We start from the raw sequence: 24,032 nt of genomic DNA, 5'->3' as shown, positions 1-24,032 counted from the left end.
GAGCCTATAGCTTATCCGCTTGTAGGTGCGCTATTATAGTTGCAATGTCTACCTTATAGTTGCACTGTTTACCCCGTTGCTGCGACCGCTTCTGGAAGGTTTTATGACACATGTATAAACGTGACCAGACGCAAGCGTCCGTCATTCGATTCGACGATCGCCGACCGCATACTTGCTGCTATCGCCTCCGCCGAACTGTATCTTGGTTTCGAGGGTGTCAGTTTGCTCAATAAAATATTTACAGTCTACATTATTTTGACATCTACAGTTTATTTATTCATTTTTTACTTGGGTCGCCACGCCGCATAACGTCATAATATAAGCATGCAGGCCCATTTCACAGAGATGCTGTAACACTGACTTATTTACAGTTTTACAGTTGCATTTCATCGATGTGTGCCTCTGCCTGTGTGCCTACCTCTACAATGTGACAGCCAAGTCACATTGGCTGTCACATGACCTTTCTGCAATGTTCAACCTCCAGCGAAGTGCCTCCAATATTCTGCCTCGTTTATTCCTCGTCGCGATAGTTCTGTCAATTTTTGCGCTTCTTTTTATGGGGGCGAGGAGTCATTTAAGTTAAAAGCTTTCGCCTGCATTAATCAAGATAACATCTATGACGCATACAATTGTTGTTCCGGTACAAAGCGCGCTCTTGTCGGCACCTAAATTCATTAACATATTGTGACTGACTTTTTCTCTTGCTTTTGTCCCGACAGCAGCAAGGAAAAGGAAAATAAAATAAGAGATGGGGAGTCACCAAGTCACCTTTTCTAGCATGGAGCTTCTCTTACAATTGGTTGCTTGGAAAGAAAAAGCTAGGAGCCCCTCCGTGGCCGCATATATCTACATGCGTCATTTTCCCCATGTGACAGAACTGGGGCAAAGACAGATAGGAGCAAGCAAATAAGAGATTGGCGAGAAGGGGGGGGGGGGGGGGGGAGGCGCTAGGGACACGCTCAATTAACCTTAATAGCGGCACTGCTCTTCGTTCTGACGCCCAGCTCGAGACACCACTGGCCGGATAGGGAGCGGAGCGTTGAGGCTAAAGGAATGAAGCATGTAGCCGGATTCTTAAGAGGACAATCTTCACAGACTTTTATAAAAGGTGTCCTGTACTCATACGACACAGAACCGTCCCGTGATCTGAAAGGTGCCGCACTGACGGCGGCCACCCGCCGCGCTGGCTCAATGTGCGCGGCGTTCTGCTACTGAGAGGCTTCGATCCCTAGCCTTGAAAGAGATCTTTGCCGTTGTCTGGTCGCCTTCGCTGATATTATGTCCAGCACCGAGATTGGCTGCAATTCGCTCTTACGAACAATTCTAGCGTCGGATTCATTATGCAAAAAAAGGTGAAGCGTGCAGACAGGACACAAGAGTAGAGAAGTGGACAACACGTATCAAAGAAGTGTTGCCCACTTCTCTACTCTTGTGTCCTGTATGCACGCCTCACCTTTTTTGCATAATGAATCCTTACCAACTAGCTCAGCTTTCTGTCGTTCTAGCGTGGGTGAGTTTTGTTAATGCGGCACAGGGGCCCACATTCGCAGGAAAGCTTTTATGCCAGAACTATTCCTAAAAGCGGGTTCCAGCCAATCGTGGTGCGGTACACATAATTAGCGAGGAAGACCAGCTAATGGCAAAAGGCACTTATGAAGGAACAGCTCTGTGAATTCTGCCCTTAAGCAAACGTAATTTTTTCTCTGGTCCGCAGCAACGGTAGAAGCAGCTCTCAAAGGCGTCCAGTGCAGTTATCAGACGTAGCGATATTTGTACTGTGACCGGACATGGCATTTCGATGGAGGTGAAATGCGAAAACACCTGTGTACTTAGATTTAGGTGCACGTTACAGATCACCAGGTGGGTCGAAATTTCCGGAGCCCTCCACTACGGCGTGCCTCATAATCAGAAAGTAGTTTTGGCACGCAAAACCCCATAGTTTAATATTTTTTAACCGGCCAGTATGCAATGCATATGAGACCTTTGCCTTGTTACGCGCACTCTTTGGCGCTTTCCTCGATGTGAAGCGAAAAAAGCGGGACTGTTTATAGGCCTACTCACATAGTGCTTGCATTTAAATCTGACTTCGGTTAGTTAGCTAGCGCACTATGCACTTACGCTACGGTTGTGCTGGAGGATGCGTTTTTCTTTCTTTTTCTTTTCTTTTCGGAGGGTTGGGGCACTTTTTCGGGAGATTTTTGGCCATGTCCGCACGAACGGGAGCATTGATCGAAATTCGGGAGCCTCCCGGACAAATCGGGAGATTTGGCAGGTATCCCCGGAATTTTTAACCCTTTCTTTTAGTGCGACAAACGTGATCCGAATATATTATTTTTTTTTCAGTGCTTCCACGAAGATAATATTTATGCAGTTAATGCGCATTCGAATAGGAACGGAAAAAGAAAACTTAAAAACAACTTATTCGCGCTGGAATGAGAGCTTTATTTTGCACGCACACTTTAGTTTCTGTCACAGGAGTAAAAAAAAAAGTTTGCTCCACTAAGCCGCCTAAAGAGGCATCCTCTGTTAACTGATTCCACTGTCGAGATATCAAAAAAGTGCCACACTCCCACCGGTTGCATAAGTAAACTTTGCTGGCAATTTTAAACGTTTGCTAGATAGAGGCATGATTTCGAGCGCCGCCTGGCATCTTGGAAGTCCCACGTGCTGCAGTCGGCCTCCCCTCAGGTTCAACTGCAATATAAAACTCCATGGAAGCTAGCGCCATTCTATATGGTGGCATGAAGTATTTCCAAAGGTGTGCGAAGAGCTTTAGAACAATTACACTTTTAATTCTCCGATGCCTTGAACTGAGATGCTCTGACGGCGACTGTGTATTGAACTATGACAGTGCTTTCTTGGACTCCTCCTTCTTTTCTTCTTCAATACTAAAAGCTTTACTTCTTTATTGTTGTATTTTTGTAACACTTTTCTTTCTAGTCTTTAGTCTTTAGTCTTTAGTCTTTAGTGCAGCAGTCACAGTACATAACAGCAGTGCTCGTGTATCATTAAAACCGCATCTCTGAGCAGATTACTGCGCTTCTATGTACGGCTTTCTCATACGGACCACTGGCGTAGCCAAGGTGTTACTCGAGGCAAGCTCGGGTTCAATTCGGACATTGGAACTATTTCTACCCACCTCCACTGCTCTTTAATCGTGCAATCCGTTAATCGCCCACGTCAGTGGCCTACGCCACTGACGTGCGCTGTTAACGGATTGCACCTTTGCTGCTACATGTGTGTGCGAGCGCTTTCAGACCACTCTAGAAAAACAACAAGATTCCGATGCCAAACCGGGACACCAAAATTTTGTACATGCATTTATGTCAAAGAATGAAAAGCGAGATCTTCAGAGAAGCGGTTGCGCCGGCGAGAGCTACCGAAGGAGCCCCTTTATGACGCAATAATCACGCTTACAACAATTGAAAGTTACTGAAATTGATCCGAATCAGCCTCAACTAGAACATACTAGGTGAATAAAATGTATATAACAAACAGTCAAAGTGGATAGAGCTAACGTAGAAACGCAAGTTCCGATGGGGTAGCAGCTATTATGTCTCAATACGGTGATGAGCATTCCTATAGGACGTTTCCCACGAGGCCGTCCTTTGATCAGCGCGAGCCCAGACAGCGACAAGGCCCGGCATAGGCTGTGACGCGCAAACAAAGGAGCTCACTTCGAGGCGACAACTGCCATCCTCCGTGGAGGCGGTAATTACCGCGAAGACCCCTCTACCTGAACTTCACCCTCACAAGCCGAACTAATTGATGCAAGGGATCAACGTCGAGGAGTACCATGGGAACATCGTTGACTTGAATTTCTCAGGTTATGACGTGGTTACCTCGTATGCGGAGACAAGGGTGCAACATAGGAGACGGATCCAGCGAGAGGTGCGACAACAAGGCAGGGATATTGCGACCGATTCGACGATCGTGATTCACCGAGATACAGTCATCAGATTCCCCAGCATAGTCTTTTAGGGAAAAGCGACTGTTTTAAAAGCGGAGACCTTTGGTGCAAGAGTGTGTTGACGTGTCCTGGTATGAGTTAAGACATTTAATATGCTCCTATATTAGGTGGACTTACGTATCTGAAGCCAGTACAAATAATGTAAAACAAACCCTTTTTCCTTCATTCCTCCTACCGGACGAATTCATCCCTGTGCCGGATAGATTCCTGGCCTAAACGCTACCTCGAGCCGCGACACAGCGTGGTCTTCTTATACGCACTATTTCGTGCATAGACTTGGCACTATTTCGTTTCCGTCAAGATATGCAAAAAAAATATTTTCGTAAAGTCAAATGCATACAATTTGTCAGACGCCCCTAACGCTTATATATACATTCATACTCACGAGTTGTCATTTCTGTGCAGTGTCCGTCTTTAGACGTTGTTTGCTTGCATTCGGAACGTGGGCCTGCGTGACAAGCTCTATACCAGTTGATTTTTTCCATCAGAAAGACGGAACATTGTTTTTACGTCGCCACCACATGCAAGTGCCACGTAAGCCCCCTGCTCACCCTCCACCCCTTTCTTGTGTGTGTGTGTGTTTTTTTTTCTGCTTTGCAGTACTCCCAGTCACCCTCTCTCTCCCTAGACCTTTCAGTTCCTCATCCCCTTCACCACACATAGTAGCATGCATAGCCGTTTAGACAAACGCGGGCAAAATTTCTGCTGTTTCGTCGAAAAATAGAACTATCTCTCTTTAGTTTTCTCTGTTGTGTGTAAATCATTCGTCGTGTGTTTTGTTCCTTCTTCTTATGTTGGTCTACAGTTAACCTCTAGAAAATTTTATGCATTTCGCACTTCAGTTCTTCCCCGGCAGTCGTCGCATAGATGGGGAACGATTCACCATATAGCTGCGGCAAAGACCAAGAATATACTGCAGGCTAAAGATTATGCTGACAATTTGCATCATTCCCGGAGAGAATGGCGTTTCGAAAAGCAAGCTAAGTACGATGCACGAAAATTACCGCACACGACGAGGAATAGGCTTTTAAAAACAGAATAAGTTGGAAGAAAGAATGATTATTTTCTTCTTGCTTTCTTTTCTTATGTATATCACTATCTTTCTCAACTGCGCAAGCTTCTCCGTCTCTCGCCTCTTTCCTGGTGCATTATGCAATCGAGAGCGGTGAATGCGGGGGCTCCTTCAAAAAAAAGTTTTCTATAATTTGTGTTTTCACGTGAAGCACGCTGATTGTTCTCGCTTTGAATCATAAATCAGCCTGAGAACCAGCCAGGCGTTTCTTGTATAGTGGCACAAAACAAAATTACGTTGATAAAAATTTAACAAAATGCTAGTGTCCACACAACCCTCTGAACTGAGCCTCGCGAATTTGTAATGAGCCTTTCGCGGGCACCAGAACGTCTCTTTCTTTCGTTGTTTTCGTATTTGCTCGTTTCTAACTTCCGCCTTCCCTCTTTCTTTCGTCTTTCGTTCCTTCTCTTCTTCTTCTTCATTTAGTTGGTTTTTTTTTTTCCTTGTGCTTATTCTTATTTTTCCTCGTCATCTGTTCATCTCATCACTTGGATTCTCTCTATTTCGAAGCTCCGAGAAAATATGCGCGGCAAGAAGTAACAAACAGAAAAGCTCATCGACGGCACTTCACGAGCGAGTGAGTAGAGCAATTGCAAGTCGAGTAGAACATAAATGCGCCAGAATCTGTCGTCAAGAACCTCTCATGTCCTAGCTGTTTTCCCCGAATGGAGCAGTTTGGAATTGGAACGATTGGGTTCTCTCCTGAAAACATAACGTGTTACAATTACCGCACGTAACGCTATAGAGTTAGAAATGTGTTTTGTATACATAAAAGTGTATACATGGAAATCTACATGAAGGACAGGTTTTTTTTTTGTGTGTGTGTGCTGCAAGATTCTTCGTGTGGCAAACAGAACTGCGACTCCCCTTTGAGGGTGAATGATGCGCACTTGCTAAATTCGATGGGAGATCGTTTCATTCCATAAATTCGCTTATAAAAGTACTTCGCGATGCTGCTGTGTCAACTACAACGTATTGAAGCCATATTTTCATGTGTAGGACGTAGCTCCTTCATCGACATTTTCCCGGACAAGTGTTTTCACATTTGTCACAGAAAAAACCCTGCCGCCCACCCCAAAACAATATTATTTTTCTCCATTGTGCAATAGCGTTCCAAGCCTTTCGAAGCGCGCTCTGTCATGTCGTGTCGTATGGTGTCGTGTCGTGTTCGTGTCTCATCGTCCCGGCGTACGTGCACCCACATTTCGACAATTCGTACACTTCAACATAACTGCGGCAGTGCCCTTGGTCGAACATCTAGCCCGTAACGGAAATCTCATATGCTCAAACTCCTGCCAGGTACAATGACTCTGCGAGTACCCTGTATAATGGCCGTCGATATATCGGAAACATTTGCGGTCAGAGTGAATGCCAGGTAAATGACAGCACTTCAAGTTGCATGCGTAATCGAGGAAATCATTCACTCAGAGGTTAAAAAACGGAGGGAATTTGTGCCGGTAAGCTATAATGCACCAGCAGATATAATGTCTCGCATAACTGCCAAAGAATCTGCGCCTTTTGTTGTCTATTGATTTCTAACATCTCAGTTCGTCAAAGCAAGAAGATCACTTAGGCGCTTTTCCTTCGCAGTGCAAAAGTGTATGTGTAAAAACAGCCGTAAGGATTCAAGTTCAAGTTCAAGTTCAAGTTCATTTATTTACCACATACACGGAGTTTCACATAAGTGGCTGGAACGAGGGAAAAAAAAGCTGCATTAAAAACAGCTTGACTGGCCCCATGTCAACCATATAGAATAACCAGCTGCGACCGTTGTTAGAGCGCATTCAAGACGGCTCCGGCTTGTTCTTGGAGTGGTTGTAAGGTTGATTTAGCGATTGTGAACAACGAGAAGTTATCAACGACGATCTCTCACTTTGATATCATGGACAGACAGAAAGTATGTTCAGTTGTGCCCAGTACGCGGCGATACGAACGCGCACCCTTGTCATTAGCACGAAACACAACGTGTCGTTTAAAGGGACATGTTAAGTTAAAAGATGGTGAGTTAGCAATTGCCGGGAGTTCGCTTAAGGCGAGCACTCGCTCACGCTCCAGTGTCGATTCTCCATTTTAAAAATTGAAAAAAACCTGGAAAGAGAGCCGTCTTTCTTTTTTTTTTTCCCCTTTCCCTTCCAAAAACTCGGTCAGCCGCCAACAACGCGAAGCGTCGCCTGCACGTCAATGCTTTTCTTTGGCTCGGAGAGCAGCCGGGGGTGGGAGCGAGCGAAGAGCGGGGATGATAGTCGTGGGTTGAGGGAGGAAAGATGAGCGAGAGGGAGTTGAATAGAGGGAAGGAAAGAGAAAAAAAAAAAAGCCTCGTCTTCGCGCGCAGCGACGGCGGCACATCCAGTCAGTCCACTCGACAACAGCGCAGCCGCCGGTGGCTCCTCTCTCCGATCCCGCGAGTAGTAGCGCGAGCGGCGTGGTGAGCCCGTGTGCTCTCTCTTTCGCGTGCCGTAGAAGCACACGGCGTGGTGGTGGCGGGAAAAAACTCGCGCGCCTCCTCCCGTTCCTCTTGGTGTGGATTACGACGCAGGAAGGGAACCGGACAGCGGCGATAGAGTGACACCGGATAGCCGACGTTCAGGTGAGAAACTGGCAGAATGAATGCGGAGGAATGTTCGCCAGTAGTGGTAGCGGATTCACAAAGCTCGCCGTACGCTACACCGTTGTCAGGGGGCAATCAGAGAACCGCTGTCAGGGGCAATCCTTACAGCGAGCGTAATATCATCGAATGCTGCCAACCAGTGGCAAGCACTTTTCATGAAGGAAGATCTTTCAAAAGTAGTGCACCCCGGGTCATCGGTGAACAAAGCTGGTACATCGCGCGCAGCTACTGTCACTGCGAATTGCAGTGGTGGGCCGAGAGAAAATGACGCGGATATGATCAGACAGTTAGCGTGGGCTCCGTCCTCGGTCTTCTTTTACCCCGTTGTCATCACGTAGCAACTGGTTTCTAGTCGTTAAGTGACTAGTCGACGATAGTGTACATCTCCTCATGATTAATGAATATCCTTGCAATAATTTAGTCATCAAAAGTTTCCTATTCACATATCAAGTCAAAAGTCAAAGTGCTTCCTAAGGACCGTGACCAGTAAATAGCGATAGCGAACATGCTGCTAGCAAACGCAACTGGCCAATGTTGCACGCTCCTAACGAACTAAGAGATTCGTCAATTTTCCGGGTATATTCGGCCTGTTCTCTGAAGCCGTCACCGCACACGCACGGTTCGTTAAAGAGAAGAAAGAATATTCTGTGCGTATGTCCGCGCGTTTGACGCAGAGATGAGCAGCTTTTCAAGGCGATGGCAAACGAACCGGAAGTGGCAATTGGGAGTTTGAACTTGACCTAATTTTATGTGCTTGAGACTGTGTTCTCTTTTTGCACAGTTTTCGGCTCTTGCACTGCTTCGTAACGCTTTGCAGAGTGCGCAAGTCGCATGATAAAGTGACGACTGATACGGATTTGCGTGACATGGCGCGCGAGGACCACGATTTTTACGCGTGACCTTCTTGGACAGAGAAAAACTGATAACAATGCTGCATGCCCGTTAGTTTTTCTTTGCACACGATAGAACGCGTTCGCGAATATAAACTGTTAGTGTGGAGCGATCTTAAGGGAGTCTTCACTGCAATGTACATCTGCATGCACAATAAGCTCCTCGTAGAAGACCATCGTTGTGCGAAGCGCTAGTGATTTCAACGTACATCGGATCACAGAGGGAATGCACGCTGTAATTGTTAGCAGAAGCTAATTAGTCGAGTCATGGCCTTCTGTCTTCTTGCATTATTCAGTGCGCTCTTGTGCTGCTGGCCCCCCTTGCCTATGCCTGATGAGCTATATTCCTCCATCGCTTTGATAGATGTGTCACCGGGCTGCTGAATAAGTACCGGAGCATAGCCCAGGTCGCCCCTGCGTGTCATAAGTATGACGTCAAAGTGTTATGAATAGCGTATGTAGCCGTGGCTTACTTCATAAATACTCCCAGACAGCTGGGTCAAGTATTCGCCTCGGCCGCCTAAATATACACAGTGTTGCGGACGTCGCCAGCGAAACGCATTCGCAACCTCCTCAGTGGGCAGGTCGACAGGCGGGTGCAAGATTGATTTGTTTTCCCGAGGCATTGCGTCATGACCCGACTACATCCAAGCCCAGGACGGTGAGCAAATGTGTAGCGTCTCGGTGCAAACGGGAAGGGGATTTGTTGAATCGACCACTCCTCATTTGGACGTCTCGTATCCTATAGCAAAACAAACGTTGAACATGAATAGGGTGGAGCGAAAAAGGAAGGGAAGAAAAACCTTCATCTTTTTTTTCTCTCTTTCTTTGTACTTCAACAAACTATACCTGAATATATGTCCCGTATCCACAAATAATTTCGTACACTAAAGTTGTTCGTAAATACACGGCCGCCGCGGTCGCTTAGCGGCTATGGTGTTGCGCTGCTAAACACGAGGTCGCGGGGACGAATCTCGGCCGCGGCGGCCGCATTTCGATAGGGTCGAAATGCAGAAAAACGCCTGTGTACCGCGCATTGGGGACACGTTGAAGATTCCCTAGTGCTCAAAATTAATCTGTATTCCCCCACTACGGCGGGCCTTATAATCAAATCGTGGTTTTTGGCACATAAAACACCAGAATTCATTCATTCAGTCATTCGTAAAAACGAGCTCGAACTGATTGGGATAGCGAACATATGATTAAAGAAGACGACAGTCCCATATAGCAAAACGTTCTTATGAAAGAAAACCTTCACGAATTCATCCCAAGTATTTATGAACGCAGTACAGTCATCTCGCGAAATTCGATGTCCATGAATTATTCCAAAATTCTAGCACCGCATCAAATCGCCAAACGCAGTGTGGGCCAAATGAGTCGTTTCCAGTATTTCCGCCAGGTATAGCAAGTGCTTCTAAACACTTCCTTTTATGGACAGTACAGGTGTGAGCTCCTGTGCTTGTTTATGCCTTAATCTAGTGTTGCTTTCTACTACCCCTGCAGCCGACTACGAAACACCCGCTTTCTTTTATTTTATTATTCAATACCAAAATATAAATACCAAGTGATACCAGACAACCAGAAGAGTTATGCGAACGTTCAAAGAGTGCGCAGTGCCGAGTTTTATTGCTTAATAAAAACTGGTGGTTGCCGCGGCGGTGTCGTCTTTGCTGGCGCTCAGATATCTAAATCATAGCCATCATAGAATCGTGAATTATTCCATGTTCTCTATTCCAAGCCCTTACCGTGTCCTTATTTTTGTATTTCCTCCGACGCATATCTTTGAGCATTTAACTCAAGTCTCTGGCTTTTCCAGTAAGCATACGGAAGACACCGAGAAAGCTGACTGGCCTTGCGAACCGACCAGCGATATTGCCCTGACACTGCCACATAATCTCATATCGCCACTTCCCCCATCAGACACCAAAGTACAATAGAACCCTAAGATGCAAAACAGATTCCGGTTATCAAGTGCAATCATTAGCCAAAATCTGTGAAAGCCGGTAGTCCAGAAGCACTAATCGTCTAACATAAAGGAGGAAACAAAATACCCTACTCGCCGGTAATGCATGCAACCATAAGATATGACCGTCCAAAGCTATCAGTTGAGGTTCACTAATGGACACTTACATAGTCCGACATTGTACAGCACGGAGCACATCGCTTGCTCAATAGCGTTTACCCGGGAAAAAATCCGTTTAAAGGTGATTACAGTAGTCTGAGACACCAATCATTTGATACGCATATAAGGTACGGAGGCTTGTAAAGCAAGACGCCGGTAGCATCCGGTAACGCACACTGCTATCAAACACCGGTCGAAGACATCGGTCAACAAGAAGAAAAAAAAGGGGGGAAGTCTCCTTATCGTCATACAATGCATTACCAACTACAAGAAATTATCTAGCGAACGATATTGCGGTGATGTCCCGCAGGCGGTCAGCAACGCTAGCAAACATAATCCAAGATCCGCCTGGGCATCCGTTCAGTAGGAGTAGTCAACTGACCCGCCTCCTCCCGAAGGAGACCGAGTCAATCCAACGGCCGCCAATCCACCGGTATACGCAGGCAGGAGCATCTGCCGTGGTCGTCATCATATTTTTTTCTATCTTTTTGCTTCCGGGAGCTCGTGCGCGTGGCGTGCGTGCTGTTCCTCCGCCCGCGGCAGCCGCTCACGCCGCCTTTTCCCGCGCGCGGTCTTCGTGGAAAGCCGCACTGTGCGGAGAAGAAGTGGTTTTTCGGCTCGCTGCGGCAGGCGGCGAACGTGCATTTTCTTTCTTCGCCGCGCACCAGAACGCAGACTACGCGCACCATAGTGTACTCTCTAAAACCGTGCAGTTGGCGTACAGCTGATCGGCGTATAGTCCATCGTGGTGGTGGTTCAGTGTGTGGTGGCTCAATCCGTTGGGGTGGTTCGTGGAGGCCCGGAGCTACGGTTTCGATTCCTGCTACGGGAAAGGCATAGCAACAACAACAGAAGCAAAATCTCTCTCTCTCTCTCTCTCTTTCTCTCTCTCTCTGCGTTGTGGCAGCGGCATTCCGGTATAGCCTAAATGTAGAGATGATGCTGTGCTCATAAGTTGTGCACAGGTTAATGATATTTGGGTGGTCCTGCGGCACCTTCTACGGCGCCGTTCCCAACAGTCGACTCCGCTCCTGTTGGTCGCGATACACCGCTGCCAATTTGGAACAGATGTCATTCTTATGTCATTCTGCAGCTCGGCTTTCAAGTTATGTGCAGCTAAACCAAATTGGTGATTTATTTCTCCTAGCGACAACAAAAAGAAAACTTGAAATCTCAAGAATACCTAATTCGCAATCAAGAATATATGCGGAGTAGAATGACAGGGCAAGTATCCAATGCTGAGATAAAATAAAAGAACCGTTCTTGATCGGCCAGCATCTATGCGCTGAGGATATGTTCACGGATGGTCACAGTTGCGACAGGCAGCGGCTAAGGCTAATCACAGTTTACCTGAACGCATAGAGCGTCCTGGGGTCATATTTTGGGTCGATCACTCTCGCCTACACTCTGATTTTTTTGTTTGAAGGAAATTTTGTCGCGTCCCACGCATCCTGTAAACACAGACGCATCCTGCAACACCATACGCATCATCAAAATACATTCTAGAGCTACCAGACCAAAAAAAAAAACAATGCTAGCGGCAGGTGAGTAACTTTCTTACGTCGCATCCAACCCTGCTGGCACAACAAATCAATACGCAATGATAGGGGACTTTATATATAAGGAGCCCTATGTTAAGGAACGCAATCTCCCACGCGTACTAAAGAACCTAAAGAGAGTGCAAAACCACACAGAAGGCGTGCAAAGAAGTTTGCCTTTTGGGGGGCGCTGTTTCTAAAGATCCCTAAATGAAAACACGTATTGCATACCAGATTAAATCAAACAGGCTATGTGACTATTTGTCACGGCCCCGTCTCAGAGGGGATGCCAATAAACCGTCATCTTCACCTAATAGGGTCTGATGCGACCGATATGACCTCTACAGAGTTCAGCTGCTGGTTAGCTACCGCCTGCTGTAGTGGTCACAACACTGCACCGTTTTATTGAGACCGGGTCGGTCCGCGAGCGCGTACATGCACGCACGGGAGGTGGTGGTGCCCGAGAGGGTAAACGAGGGGGCCGGGCCCGACGGCATTTTTTTTTTCTTTTAGAGGGGCCCCGCCGCAGGTGTGGCGGTCGCCCTGAAGACGATCGCCTTTTGGGCGAGCGTTTCTTGCGGTGAGGAGGGAACCGCGACTTTCGGTACTTTCCATTCTACAGCGCCTGTATTGAAGGCAGCTGCAAACGGAGTATTGAATGGGAGCAGGTCAGTCTTGCAAAATTTGTGAAACTGATCGCATGCGTGATTCACTTTGCTCGTCTTGCTCTTTTCTTCTCTGCTACCTGAATCGCCGTCCTTATGAACATATACTGCAGCTACTTTAGATTTACAATGTTTCAATATTTGAGCTGACTTGGCAGCCAGTGCTTGGCTCGTTGACCTGCGGGACCAATAAGTTTCAGGCTTCAAAACCTTGGTGCCGATGTTTAGCAGGAGCTGCGAGGCAAGAAACTCTCTCTCTCTCTCTCTCTCTCTCTCTCTCTCTCTTATCTTGACCTCTCTGTGTAACAACCCCCAGACAAACTGTAAAGGTTTCTCACGCGAGATGGCGTCACGCGTTCGTGACTTCACGATTGGAGTGACGGCACAATGGGCTTGGCGTATTAACATGTTGCGCGTGATAACTGCACCCTGTGTCGAGGAGCTCGGTAGTAGCTCAGTTGACTGCAACAATCAGTGCTTACGACGTAATGTATGATCGAACGCACATTGAACGCATTCTCACGCATTCCATAATCACTGATAACCGGTAGAAGGGGCATGTGCCAACAAGGTGATTCGACAATGTGATCCGCCTTGGTCGGGGCAATGGCGATCAGCACTTTCAAGGCAGTCGGGCTTTAATATCTGGCACGCCCACCTAATCTCTGCATGTGCCTTATCTTTGACACTCACCGCCTAATGCTTCTTACATGCCTTCTGCATACGCCGTAAATATGGTATCATAATCATTTGCGACGATTATTAACAGCACCCACTCACTCAAAAATCCCGAATTTGGGAAACAAAGCTTCAGTATGTCACAAGAAACCACCTTGGGTATTAAAAAAGAAAGATTCCCCTTCAATACACTCAGAACATAACTGGTTGCCGTCATAATAAAGTTCGAAGTTCGAATCGGGAAGAGCTTGTGTGCGTTGCTTTCTGTAGATTGAAGTTCCCTAAATTTTCTTTCAAGGCAAACATGATTTCTTTTTCCTGTGATGTCTTCTGAAGCAACGGCCTGGAAGCTGCTGCTCTCATGTTTCTCTCGAAGCCAGGCACAGATGGCAATCGTCTCTGAAACACATTTCGCTCGCTTCCCGTCCTTTTCTTTCAGCTGTCTTTATTTTTCTTTTTATTTCAGTCATACCAATCCCCCATGTCAAGCGAAAGCGCTCATTCTTCGCACAAAATGCCGAAACAAATAAAGAACAGAATCGGAAGTCAACCTAGCGACGTAGTGAAACTAAAGTAAAAATAAACGCGCGCGGACATTTCACTCGCGGCTTAGAAAAAAAAAACTTTCTGCCATATATCTCCTTCTTCCGGCCGGGACGCCGCTGAGCGAAAATCGAAGACAATCAGCGTCTGGCGCCGCGCCACCTGCTGCTCCCGAACCGGACGGCGCTCTCCTGGCGATCCTGCGTCACCGTGTCGCAATCGCCCGTCGGCAGCTCGCTGGGACGAACACCTGCGCGAAAACGTATACGATCTCTGAGACACAACGTTTCACTTCTTTCTGCTAGGAATTTCTGTCATTTGTTTCCGTTCTGTCCGTGAAAGCCACTTTGCGGCAGCAGTCGTCTTTCGGGCCAGTATATAGTCTCAAAGCAGGAGAGTGATCTTATTACGCGCTCAATTACGCGTGCAGTCGAGGTCAGGAACCGTGAACTAAATATGTCGTTAACTGTTTTTCTTTGTCTGTTTTTTTTCTTTTTTTTTTTCAAGTGCCTATGCAGCCAAATCAAAACAGCACGAGGTCTGGTGATCGAATACCGGTCGCGGCGGTCGCATTTTGATGGAGGCGAAATGAGAAAGCACCCGCGTATTTAGATTTAAGTGAACGTTAAAGAACCTCAGGTGGTCCAAATTATTCCGGAGTTCCCCTTTACGGCGTGCCTCACAATCAGATCGTGGTTCTGGCACGTAAAACCCCATAATTTTTTTAATGAATATGTTTTCATTGTTTCATTTTTTTTTATTTGCTGATGGAGTATAATTCACAAAAAGCTAGGCGGACACGACTAACTACAACAAGAAGGAAACCATGTCACCGGCCTAGTTAGTGTAGGTTCATAGATTTTGTTGACGCAAATTGAAAACACACAGCTGACAAAGAAGCAACCACGAGTGCTTGTAGTTGTCTTATCGTCCGTGGGTCTCGAATCGGCGTTAACATATGTTATGACAATAAAAACACTTGCCATTTCACTCGCGCGTACAGGTCCAAGCAGGACCAAGGTCTCCTCTTGCCACTGCCAGGCAAAGTGCCTTCTCGGCCATTCGACTGTAGGATGCCTTCACATTTGCAGGCGCGTTCACAATAACCGGCGTTGTACAACAAGCACCGAAATCTACGTCGCTCCCCGAAGTATACCTTTCGCAATATTTACGTCGCTTTTTTGCACCGCTGTCAGGCTGCTCCATGGTGGCGCATTACGTAACCATCTCATTATACTCGCAACTGCCACTCGAACGTCAGAGCGCAGTGAGTTACTTCGTTGCAACACCACTCGATTTAAGTCTTGTGCCCACTCGTCGCTTTGTATCTGTCACGGGCGATCGATTGGTCACTTTGCTGACCTCAGCCCTGCGATGGCTGCACAACGGCACCCTTCGCCCCCCCCCACCCCCCGCCGTCCATCTCGGAGGTGAAGACAGGAGAGAAGCAACTCGGACTTTTATTTCTTTTCTCTCTCTATCTCTCTCTCTTTCCGTTGCGAATGCTGCGCAATGTCAGGGCTTCTCCATCGTGCGCGCTCCCCCGTACGCCGTCTCCTTTGCCAAGGTTCATTCGTATTCCTCTCAGGAGCATCGATCACGCTGGTGTGACTCGTTCGTGGAGAGGTTGAAGCGCTTGGAGCGCCCGTGAGTGTGGCTCCGCTCTCACCCACCTGGGAAACCGGAAAATGTTCCGGGGAAAGGATGACGCTGCGGAATCGCACTTTGTTCATCTTTACTCCATCCCTCTATCTTTCTATCTCCAGCTTCAAAATTCGTCTTCTTTCCCTGTTCTTTTTTTTTTCAGACGATACACACGCACCTCGATCTCCTCGTGTACCTCACCTCTTTACCGTACCGTTTCTTCGATGCAAGATGAAAAAGAAATTAGTTTGGTGTTTTACGTGCCGATACCGCGATGTGATTTAGAGGCACGCCATATAATGGGGGAGACTCCTCCGGATTGGTTTTGACCACCTGGTGTTCTTTAGCGTGCTTTAGCGTGCAAGAGCAGCGTTTGTCATTTCGTCCCCACCGCAATGCGGCGGCTACAACCATGGTATCGCACCGGAGACCTCGAGTTGAGCAGCGCTAAGTCATATCCAGTGAGCGGCCACGGTGGGTGCTGCAGAATCGGTGTCCGATGGACAAACTCGTATTAATTTCTCAGTGATAATTACCAACTGCCCCGCTTGTCACACGTGCAGCTTTTCTGCAACAACCTTAATCTCACTAACTCATTATCTGTCTGTGCAGCTGACAGGGTGGCCTTTGTGATATTGTGCTGCAATGCAAGGAAAGCAATTAAGCGTCGGCCTAGCAAATCCAGCCTACTGCATATTGTGATGGTTGCGATGTCCATATTGTCCGTGTGGCTGTTGGCCCAGAATGTTTCGGTGTCAGCGTAACAAAAACGTATCATCACGGGAACCTGCGGTATAATAACTGTTTGCTGTCTATGATGCGCAGCTGCGGAAACTTGCGCAGTATTATACCCGAATGTATTGTTGAAATCTGCGAACTCCCTCGCAAGTTAAGTGGTCGGTGTGAGCACCCCAGTTTAGGTTGGGTTCGCCAAAGAGCCCCATACGCAGCTAAAACGCAAAGTGGCGCGCGACTGCATTTATTCGTCTGAGGAGACGCCTGACCTATTCGACTTCCGCTGCGCAATATGTATATCATCTGTCAGCGGAACTTACACGTGAAAGATGGTGGAAGTATATTTCTACGACGCCAGGATCGCTTAAACCGGCAGTAGTGCGACCAGCGCCACGATTACTATTTCTTGAAGAGCAGTTGGAACTCCATGGAAGCAGGTGCCCACCAGGAGTGCATTAGGGCACTGGATTAAAGTAAGACACAGTAAGACAAATAAGCAGCAGAACTGTCTGAAACTGAGGCGACAGTACAGCTATCGTTAGTGACATGAAACTTTTGAGATGCATTTTTTTTTCTATCTCCTTCAGTAACGCGCGAGACGCTCGGTCCATTTGTTCGCATCTTCACCCTCATAATGAACAAAGATACTTTAACACCACGAAAACGAAGGCATTGCAGACCACCATTATTCGGCACAACAGGACAGTTTGAACAACAACGTTTAAACAGCAAACTTTCTACTACGAGTCGGACTATGCACCAACACGAACCCGTGAGGAGGCGCGTAACGCACAACTTTCGTAGCCCACGCGCCCCTATTTCACAGGGTCCGTCGCAAATCCGAAAATCCAGCAGCTGTCGCGCCCACGATACAAACGTCTGGCGACCGACTTGCGCTCGTACCCTAGTGCGAGATACGAGACCGAAACCACCAACAAAAAACAAGGACAACCTAAAACGACGATAGCCACGCGCTCATAGCAGCGGGCCTTCGGGTGCACTAAGACATCCCGCTCTCGTCGCCCTCCTTACCTAATCTCGCAAATCCTTGCTCTCTCCACCGACTCCACTATCTTCCCGGACTCCTCTATGGTCTGCAGTGGGTGGTGCGCGGTCATGATCTACGGCCAACAGTAATCTCCACGCTACTCGCATGCCAGCCCTGATTACGCAGGCGTCTCGGATTCCTCCAAATTGCGCGCACGCCCGCAGAGGTTAATCGTAATGCGCGTATACGCCCTGCGGTCAGGGCTGCTTGGTCCCTCCGCAATCGCCTGCGTTCGGGCCGTGCAGCAACTGGATGCCTCGGGAACCCGGAGAACAATGCAACGCATTCATTCCACGAAGAGGTTTCCCTCTGGTCTCACCGGCTCATTAGAAAGGGCCGAAGGTGTCAGTGAATATATACGGAGTCGCACACATAAGTGTTTTTTTTTTTTCGTCCTACTTCTTTATTCCTCGCCCCGCGAGTGGGTGGAAATGAAGATCTCAATTGACGCCATTAAGAAAACACGTGCTTGGAATGGTGCCGGCTTATTATCGAGCGGGGTAACGAGGGCGTCTGTTGTGGTGCAGCCACCATGTTTCCTTTTATTTATTTATTTTATTCTTTCTCTCTGACACTTTTCTTATTCTAAGCTTACGCGCGCGTAGGCCGTGTACGGCCAATTCTTTATTCATACTTTACCACAGTACTTAAGTGCGCCTCCCCGCGCCAGCTCAGTGGCTATGACGTTCCGCCGCTAGCACAAGATCGTGGGTTCGGTTCCCCGGCCCCAGCGGCGGCATTTCCACGGCAGCGAAGTGCTCGAACGCTCACGTACTTAGATTTGCGTGCACGTTAACCGTAAACCCTACCCTGCCCCCGCAGGTGGTCAAAATGAATCTGCAGCAGCATCCACCAGCAGCATCTGCTACAGCGTCTCTCATTGATTGTTTTTAGAAGTCGAGCCCCATTTATCAGTACTACGATACACTGATGCCATTAGATGGATCTTCTGCTAGATTCTAGCAACACTTTTACCTGGAAAAATACGCCTCTAGTGTCTGCCAGAAATATTAGCGAGAGAGAGAGAGAGAGAAAATCATAAATGAAACGTAAAGGAGGTTTGCCAGGACTGAGCCCGGTTGGCTACCGTACACTGGGGGAGGGGAAAAGGAAAAGGGAAAGAGTAAGAGTAGAAGAGAAATTCCACTGTGGATATCGCCGACGTGGTGACAGTCTTCTGCTCTTTATCACTGACGGTCGCTCAATCCCGAGCGCAGACAAATTTGACTGATATTCGGGAGGTGACGGTTCTGATAGCGGAATAAAAGGACCATAGCTGATTTCAGGGAATTCTTAGCGAATTACTGCGTCTTCAGTAGAATATATCGTGACCAGAATAGGCCTTTAGCATTGTACAAGCCATGGGTACTCTATACAGCTGTGCGCAGTAGATAAGATTTCTTCTGTGGTGCCTCTTTTATTTCTAGCATTTATGACGTTTCTATCATCATCATCAACAACAACCTATTTTTTATGTCCACTGCAGGACGAAGGGCTCTTTCCAAGGATCCGCAATTACCCATGTCTTGCGCTAGCTGGTTCCAACTTTCGCCGACAACTTTGCCAATTTCAATACCCCACCTAATTTTGTGCCGTCCTCGGCTGCGCTTTCCTTCTCTTTGCACCCTTTGTGTAACTCTAATGGTCGACTTGTTATTCATCCTACGCATTACATGGCCTGCCCAGCTCCACCTTTTTTCTCGTAATGTCAATTAGGATATCGGCTACCCCCGTTTGCTCTCTGATCCACACCGCTCTCTTCCTGGCTCTTAACGTAACGCCTATCATTCTTCGTTCCATCGCTCCTTGCGCGGTCCTTAACTTGTTCTCGAGCTTCTTTGTCAACCTCCAAGTTCCTGCCACAGCTCGTTATCCGGTATTTTCTTTGTGCATTACCGCCTGCATAATATAGTTGATCTTAAGGTTCGTTGAATAATTTTTTCTCGGCGGACATTTAGCGAAATCACAAATTTCTTGCGAGATTCCAGCGGATTTTGCGTGTTGTTTCAGCAGAATCTCTGAGAGATAGAACGGCAACACTGGTCCCATGAGGGCAGCGAGAGTCACCGCTACAATCACAGGTGCGCAAGAACGGCTCTTAACTCAGGCGCAAAGGCCACTTGGGAGCCACAAGATACTCCCGAGACGCGCTGACGGAAGCACCTAGCCAGCGCGAAGGAAAGGGCCGCGCGTTTCAAGTTTGCCAAACGACGTCGTAAAATGAGCGACCCGATAACATTAGAGCTAATCGCCGCGTTTTATGGACCACGTGAGTCTTGATAGCCAGCTGCCTTTTAATTTACCTACCCTCCTCGACCACCGGTCCGCTACCGGAGAACGTCCTTGGGTGAAGTTAGAGGGGCGAAAGACAGTGAACCGCAATAATTATATATTTTTATTTCATTTAGTCTCGTCATTGGGTTCACAAAGGATGCCGAAGTTAGCAAGGCCGTTTTATTGTGTATAAGTGAAAGGAAAGCTCACACGCAAAGGCGCGCGCGAGTTTGCATGTCTGCATCTGTGTGTGTTTGTGGGGATGGGGTTGGAGGGGGGGGGCAGAACTTCAAGCAGGACACAGTCACGAAGCAGTGCTTTGTAAAGTACTTCGCTGTGGTTTAAAGAGTGAACAGGAAGCTCCGTCCACACTACGGGGAACTCGAAATGCCAGGGGAGATGTGCTCCCGGCGAGGACAGTGTAAGGAGGGATTTCCTTTCTAGAGCGGTGAGCCTTGCCGGAAGGGAGTTGCTCCGAGGACGCTGTTTGTCCGGAAGCTTGCAGACAGCGGGGGCGGAGCAGGCACATTCGCTTTCTCCCTCGCAAGAAACACCGGACAATAAGTTATATGAAAAGGAATCGCTGGCGCGCAAACACAAAGGGGGACTCCCCGCGCTGCAAACGACGTTAATTAGGCCACAGCGCGCGTGGAAGTTGCTCGAGGGACTAATTAGGAACGGGGAAAATAAAAGAAAGAGGCGTAAACAGAAATCAAGCTCCTTATAGGACGGCTGCAATAGAGCGGTCCAACATTCACGCCCTCCCTGGTTGCTTCGTCGACTGGCAAGCGGGCCTGTTTAAAAATGCATTGGCCGCACGACTCCTGAAGTGCGGACGCTTATACGGATTAACTGGCGCTGCATTAAAGACGAGGACCGCTGAAGGGGGCGGCCTGTGCATAGTCGCCCACAGGAGGCCCGCTCTCAACTTCCTCGCGGCGCAAGCACGTGCAGAGAATTGGAAAACGAGGTAGGTCATTAATGACGCTCGTTGCCGCTTCTTGCTTCTTCTTTCTTTCTTTTTCGTTTTCTACGCTAGCTTAGCCTGCACTATGCGAATCACGCAACCGTCAACCGACTGAAAGCGAAGCAGGAAAAGGAGTGGTGCGCGCAAGCTGTACTTATCCTCGATCTACGAATTGAAACTTTTACAATTGCTGTGAACGGGGGGGCTGAAACAGAGAAAAAAACAGCGGCCCCGAATCACATTAGTTCCTCGAGCGAAATTACCGTTTCCAAAAACAAAAAAAAAACTACGAAGTACGATACTGTGTAACAGTATAAAATACCATACAATGCAACGGTGAACAGCGGCCGAACAAGTGAAACGTCAAGCAAGAGCGAACGTCTCCACAAGCCCTGACGAACGACGTGTGTTGGTCAGAGCTCCCGCCCTTGTCCCTGTTTCGACAAGTCGACTTGCCGAAACGTCGGCGCCAGGCTGAGGCTTCCCTTGTTGGTCGCCAACAGTGGCTTCAAGTCACCGTCATCCTGTGACCCCTTTGCAGACTTAAATTGTACACGTTACATAAAAAAGTTAACGATTACAATTATAACTATTTAATTCGAATGTGCAATTGAATACGTTAACAAACTACTAAGAAAGTTAACCGTTGATGTCACGAATCTTGCTTCCTGATGTAATAATAACTTGCTAAAGGTAAACCCTGTTAACACAAACTTTATACATAGATAACTGCGTCATTACCCCATCTAATTGTGTTACTTTTCTAAATGTCTCCGCTTTCAACTTAAGTATAACATTCACGTAAATTCAGTCACTGAGAAGACGGTTTTCGGCATCCTCGTACTCATTCGAATAACACATTGTTTTCGGCCACATATTCTAAGGTCACTTTACTACGCTTTCATTACCAGTCACCTTGCTTACAGCATTTCATCGTGGAGTAACACATACCGCACACACTTCACATCCCTCATTCGCCTTGAGAACCGAGCGGTCCGAATAATTACCCATAGTTCATACACCGCATCACCATCACCCAGTTTTAGCACTCTTGAAATTCTGCCAATAACCTGCAAATTTCAACTTAAACTAGGCCTTGTATTGCTTATAAGTAGAAAGAGTGACATTCCAAGTGAATTACTTCTCCCAACGCAACTTTACAATACAAATAAGACACGGTTTTCTGAAAATAATAACCTCTTGCATCCGAAAGTAAACGCGAACTACGGCCAGTCATCTTTCCTGCAGTTTCACTTTGGAATTTTCTGCCATCAAATATTAAATCATGACCTTCACTGCAGTGCTTCCAATTCATTTTGTTGCTGTGTTGGAATGCGCAATGTTCAGATGTTATATAATCATTATATTCCTATTCAATTTGCTATAACGTTACTACTTACATGCGCATTTCAAAATAGAATTATTTTGCTCATTTCTGTGTAATCTTCGACAACGATATGCTTGATTACTTACTTCTAATGTGTTGACTTGTATTTTCCCGCTGTTTTTACCTTAGTTGCTAATCGTATGTTCTACATTTTTATACATGTGCTAACAATAGGTCCCCCTGACAGTTTTTACTTTGGGACCTCCTTCCGTATTACATTTCCTTTGTAACAGTATAATAATAATAAATGATTGATTGATTTCATTACAGTTACCAATTACTGCCCCACGAAAGCAAGTGAGGTGCAACAATCTGATTTGGGCGAGTTGGTTCATCTTGAGCATAACTTGAAACAGTGCGAAGAACGCGAGGAGAGGAATCGAAAAAAAAAAAAAAAGCGCTCGTCCTATTGCGTTTGTTTTCGATTCCTGTGCTCTTCTACTGCGTGCTGCTTCAAGTTATACTTAGTCGAAGAGTTGCCCATACGTAATCGATTACTTCTACGTTACTTTCCTCCTATCTTTTTTTTTTTCTTTTTTTGCATCGCATAGATGTATTAAACAGAATGACCTGGCCGTGCACTTTCAGCGCGTCCTTTATACGTTGCTTATCTGCACTAACAATCGCTTTTTTTACTATTTGGTCATCGTCCCTCGTTTTTGTTGTGGAGACATCAGCAGCAACACCAAAAACTCGCTCGTGGAGGAAAACGAGAGGGAAAGACAGGGAGGGTAGCCAATTCGTTCAATGTGCGCGGTGCAGGGTAAAGCGGTATTGTAACGTGTAATGCTCATATTGCGCCCATTGTTGCTGGAACTTGGAGAGGGCGCTCCCGTTCGGGCTAATGAAAAGCGTGAAAAAAAATCGAGCTTATGTGAGTTCCTAGCATTAACATCCTTAGTGGCCTTCGCTATCGACACGAGCCAGCGCCGGTTCAAACGGGAGGCAAATACTGAGCCCCCGGGTTTGCCTGCTTGAAAAATGCGCATTCGCGAGACTGTTGCGTGGCAATATAGTTCTCGCCAAATTCAGGCTCTCAAAGCCGCATCGCCTGTTACAGCTTGTCTCGTCAATAATGTAACTTGCTACATGTATAATTGGTTACTGAAAAGCGTAACTGAATTACAAGGAGCGTTACCGTGTAAACTAAGTAATCGTTAAATTACAAAATTACCTTCAAAAAGAATGCAATCGATTACAAGTAATTAATTACATGTAGCTCGTTACGTACAAGTCGGCCCATTTGTCTTGTTTTGATGCGACGAAATATAAAGCGGTACATTTATTATTGTTCTTCACGTATACAAAGGGATTAAGCAATTGACAGACTTCAGTAAATCCTCCAGCTCAGGACTCGTTCACTGCTGGCAGTCACAGCGAGCACCATCACCGTGTTAAGGACCTCATTGGGGTGCATACAACGTCGTTGTGCTCCTCTTTGTCTACGTCACTACATAATCCCGGAGGCTGCACGATGCACAACACCGCGCACCATAGTTACCAAGCCATGCGTCCCATGTAACTTGTGTCAAATTTTCAGAATATGAAAGTGTCACGTAGCTGGACAGAACTAAGGTAATCTTGTTTGCGGTCGTTTGGAACAAGACAGACTATGTTTTTGAGAAATACTATTTGTACTGGTCCTAATTACAGAATTATTTATTACTGATTACTAAACCTCTAAAACATTACGTTCAGAGCAAAAGTATCAGTGAGAAAATTGTATGCCACCCTGAAAAATTCCCGGCCCAGCTCAATTCCCGTCGCTCAACGCGCGCTACATAAAAGCTTTTTTGAAGCCTGAAAGAGAGTTTAGGAAATACAAAAAAGTGCTGTGGTCACTAGCCACGCGGCACGGAGTCAGGCAGTGCGCTACCCAGTTGACTGTGTT

General features: G+C 47.0%; 1 protein-coding gene across 2 annotated transcripts in view; it reads left to right on the top strand.

Moving 5' to 3' along the window:
* Window positions 1-24,032, top strand: part of LOC142579298 (uncharacterized) — a 109,719-nt gene that overhangs the window by 16,492 nt on the left and 69,195 nt on the right. Inside the window, exon 1 of one of the 2 annotated variants that reach the window (XM_075689344.1) lies at window positions 7,404-7,629. The exons of the other annotated variant lie outside the window; for it this stretch is intronic. The gene's annotated coding sequence lies outside the window, so the exon portion shown is untranslated. Of the gene's footprint in view, window positions 1-7,403; window positions 7,630-24,032 lie in introns of those variants that run through there. 2 annotated transcript variants of the gene reach the window in all.

The sequence above is a fragment of the Dermacentor variabilis genome, chromosome 4 (assembly GCF_050947875.1).
Source record: "Dermacentor variabilis isolate Ectoservices chromosome 4, ASM5094787v1, whole genome shotgun sequence".
Lineage (NCBI taxonomy): Eukaryota > Metazoa > Arthropoda > Arachnida > Ixodida > Ixodidae > Dermacentor > Dermacentor variabilis.
The sequence above is the reverse complement of the archived record's forward strand: the minus strand, read 5'-3'. Positions and strand labels throughout refer to the sequence as shown.